A 4,494-nucleotide genomic window follows, 5' to 3' on the forward strand; every position below is an offset into this window, starting at 1 on the left:
AAGTCTTTGTTTCTTGGGAGATGAACAGTGTGGTACTAATAAAGCCGTGATCAGAAGTGTTCGGCAAGGAAGGAATTAATCCTCTTTCCATCAACGTGACAAAACGCCAGAAGAAATTCTCCTCGTTAAACAGTTGTTTGACTTTTATTGTCTAACAGCAATTTATTGTGTTTGTTTTATTGAAACTTGACTTTCAAGGGAGTGTTGATTGGTTTGTTAATGTAATGTGTATTATAGACGTTTAAGACATTGGCTGTACAAAAAAAAGGAGAACAACCTTACACAATCGGCCCAACTGTCTTCTGTATATGTACACAAATAGGACAGGAATATAAATTAGTTCAGCCAGTTGTAACGGGGATTTCTCCCTTGATTCCAAGTCAGTGTGTAGTTCCATTGTTGGATGCAACTGTGCGATTTGTGTGACCCTTGTATAGATGTATTGTATATGAAGAATAGTGAAGAATATTTCACTTATACGAGGGCGGCCAGCATTATGGTGGGAAGAAGCCGGGCAGAGCCTGGGGGAAACCCACGACCATTCGCAGGTTGACAGACCTTCTTACGGGCATGAAATAAAGGCATATAAACTAAATACAGAAACTAATAAAAAAATCGTAAATTCACAATAGCTGACTGGCCGTAAAAAATATGATGCCGTCCTGCACCCTGTGCTAAGTGGTAGAGCTATGTTTAAAGATAGGAAGTCAATTTAACGGACTTAGCGGCTGATCCACTTAACTACCAAAAGAGCTATACTCGTATATAGATGTTTGTCGAAGCTGAAATGGTCTTCCTATACAGGTACACTGTTTATACCCTCCATATGTACATGCAGAAGCGTCAGTTTTTATACACTAGTATAAAACTGAAGTTTATGTGGCATCAGATAAGTTGGTTTTTTTTGATAACCACATTTTTTGCTGTTGTCTGTCGTCTCGGCCCGGTTTCCTAGCATTATGACGCAGTGCTGCGTCAATCAAATAAATAAATGAACTATTGTTGCTGTGCCTAGGTGACATTAAAATTGAGTTTTATGTTTACATGCAATTGGCTATAATCACCACAACGTATTATGCTCAAGAAATTGCGCCCTGACGATGTGCACCAATCTTTCCAGCGGCATTTTACGACGTACAAACAATTAAAGCTAAAGCGTGTGATAGTGAAGGCAATATTTTCTTGTGGCTATGCTGGCTCAGTCGCATAAAGTCTTGGAACGCTGCGATGGTCAGATGCTTGACCAATGAATTCGCTTGCCCGAAGCTAGTTCGCGTTGTTTCGGCTGCGGCTTTAAGTTATACACTATACTGCCACCGGGCCACCCAGTCCTGTTTCCTTGCTCTAATCTCTCAATGCTGAGCGCCAAGCGAGGCAGCAATAAGTACCATTTTTAAAGTCTTCCGTATGACCCGACCCGGGTTTGACCTCGGTGTCTCGACTTGGAGGCGGACGGTCTAATCGTTAGGCCACCGTCTACACGGTGTGCGAGAAAAGGAGACTGCAGTTATGAATGCACAATTATCAGAAAGTGTCGAATTTCTCTAGCTTGACAAAATTTGTTAACGTGAAAGAAAAAATGTAGTCATCTGGGACCAGTTTCACAGCCATTTTTCAAAATTTTGTTCCTCTTCATAATGCTTAGTTTTTGGAACTGGGAGCAGAACTTTTGGCACGTTTGTGTTATGATAATTGATGCATGAGATGGACGAAGATTTACACTTCTCATGTACGCCCAAAGATTAGCTATAAAATTGTATTTCATATTTTGATTTAAGTCAAAACTGGCTTCGATTCCTGGATTTGAAATGTTTGATATGGTAAATTTGTGCCAGGTAAGTTAGTCATTTGTCTTTAACCTACTTTTAGCAATGGTATATTGGAATAATTTATTTACATTGTACACTGTCCAGCTGCGTTTGTGAGTGACAAAATGTTACACATTATAGCCACCTGGAACTAAAAAACCGTTTAAAACGCAGTTGAGCAGGATATACATCCGTGGTAGATAAATACGTTTTTCTTTGCCACATAAATAGTTTTTCCCCCTAAAAGTGTTCCGTTTATATATTCCAATATATCCATATGGTTCAGGAAATTCATTTGGGTCAGTCCAAGAAAACATAAGATACATGTCAAATCTTTTATGCATATACGTTGAAGACAGCACATGCATGTAGAGCCTTGAAGGTTATCATACATGTACACTAGGGTCTCCGTGGCTCAGTTGGTTAGCGCGCTGGCGCAGCGTAATGACCCAGGAGCCTCTCACCAATGCAGTAGCTGTGAGTTAAAGTCCAGCTCATACTGGCTTCCTCTCCGGCCGTAAGTGGGAAGGTTTGTCAGCAACCTGCGGATGGCCGTAGGTTTCCCACGGGTTCTGCCCAGTTTCATCTCACCATAATGCTGGCCACCATCGTATAAGTGAAGTATTCTTGAGTACGGCGTAAAACACCAATCAAATAAATAAATAAATAAATACATGTATACTAGTAGCTCCTCCACGCATTAACCTGATCAAACCAACTTCAGTATGATGTTTATACCGTTTTCGAAAAGTGAACCGTCACACCTTATGGCGAATTTGTTACCTATAAAAGTTCTAGAAAACCTAGAAATAGGTTAGTCTAAAGTTAACAGACCGTACCTCGCATTAATTTGTTTTCTTTTCTGCTTCAGTTATCCAAAGCCAAAAAATTAACCTTGCAATTCGTGTTTAACATGAAGAAAAATTTTTAACCCAAGAGAAATTGTATGTAGCGAAGACAACATCGGCCAAACAGGTTTTGTTATAGCATTCGTAACACTGTCAGTCATATATATAGAAATTGGTCATGTCAGGACGAAGTAAACCTGCTGAAATATTTGCCACCACGGAAATGCAAACTATATAGTATCGAAGTCATGTCTTGAAAAGTTCTTCTCAATTTCAAATATGTTGGATAAAATCTCTGAACTTAAGAATACATACACCTTTCGATAAGTGTGGACATTTCTCGAACCAATGACCGATCCTTTACTTCGTGTCACTAGAGGTTAAACAGTACATATATACGCGTCAGCACTGTATAACGCCGTATGTATGTGTGTAGGTTTCCTAGTACACTTTTCTGCCACAAAAACTTGTTTAGCAGATGTGCTTATCTCCACCTTTTAAAAACCCTTGTTATTTACCCCAGACCACAACCTTGAACTTTCAATGACTCTTGATGTAAATATATACCTCAAGCGCATTTGGTGAAAAAAACACATGTCCCTGACAAAAAACATGGAAGACATCATTAAAAAACACATAATTAGTCTGTTAAAACGTATATGCCTAGATTACACAGCTCTAGAAGCTGATCCCAGATGCGGTCTGTTACTTTTAGACTGACCTATTTCTAGATTTTCTAGGACTTTTATAGGTAACAAATTCTTCAGAAGGTGTGACGGTTCACTTTTCGAAAACGGTATAAACATCATACTGAAGTTGGTTTGATCAGGTTAATACGTGGAGGAGCCACTAGTATACATGTATTTATTTATTTATTTGATTGGAGTTTTACGCCATACTGAAGAATATTTAAATTATAAGACGGCGGCCAGCATTATGGTGGGAGGAAATCGAACGTAGCTCGAAAAAAAACCCACGATCATCCGCAGGTTGCTGACAGACCCTCCCACGTACGGCCGGAGAGGAACAATTGGTTTAAAAAGTTTGACCAGTACTGGGGAATAAACGGAGCTTACTGAGGACTGAAACACAACTGAATACACAGAAACAGGGGAGATAGATTGCAAAAAAAAAAATTAGCACTGGGGAAAAACGTGATTGGTTGAGGACTGGGAAACATAAGAAGATGATTGCATTGATTAAACTGGAATTTCGGGATTGGTGTACCCTGCTGATAGTGTTAGTTGCAAACATGAACAGGGAAAGGTATGTTAAGCGTACACAGTTTGAGAACCCCACCTGGATGATACCAGAAAATAGCTTACCAAAAAATTAGTGGTTAAGCTGAATTCTATATAATGAGCAGCTTATGTCAGAAATTCTGAAAGTTCTTATGTGCCAGTGCAAAACGCAAGGAATATAGCAATCAAGTAACAAGCATTAACTCGACGTACGGATTATGTTGTGAGAAAGGATTTCTTAATTCTCAGATATACAGTACCGGTATCTGAAATCAGTATATAAGGCGATAAGGCATGTGTGTATTGCATGTTTAGGATCAACAGGTATAGGCCTATAGCCATATACAGATAATGAAAATGTCAAATGTGAAAAGTTATCTGTCTTATACAAAAGGTCAAATGCTAAGAAGTCATTGCTACTCTTGTGCAGAATACAAAACGTTAAATGTTAAGAAGACATTGTTATTCTTGTGCAGAAATGTTAAGACTCAGTGGATAGTTTTACTGCACTTTGATGTATTTAGGGTAAACGAACAGATGCAAGTGATTGTACACGCGCTAGTGCACTTTGATGTATTAAGGGTAAACGGCCCCGAA

This window comes from Liolophura sinensis, chromosome 1 (assembly GCF_032854445.1).
Source record: "Liolophura sinensis isolate JHLJ2023 chromosome 1, CUHK_Ljap_v2, whole genome shotgun sequence".
Taxonomy (NCBI): domain Eukaryota; kingdom Metazoa; phylum Mollusca; class Polyplacophora; order Chitonida; family Chitonidae; genus Liolophura; species Liolophura sinensis.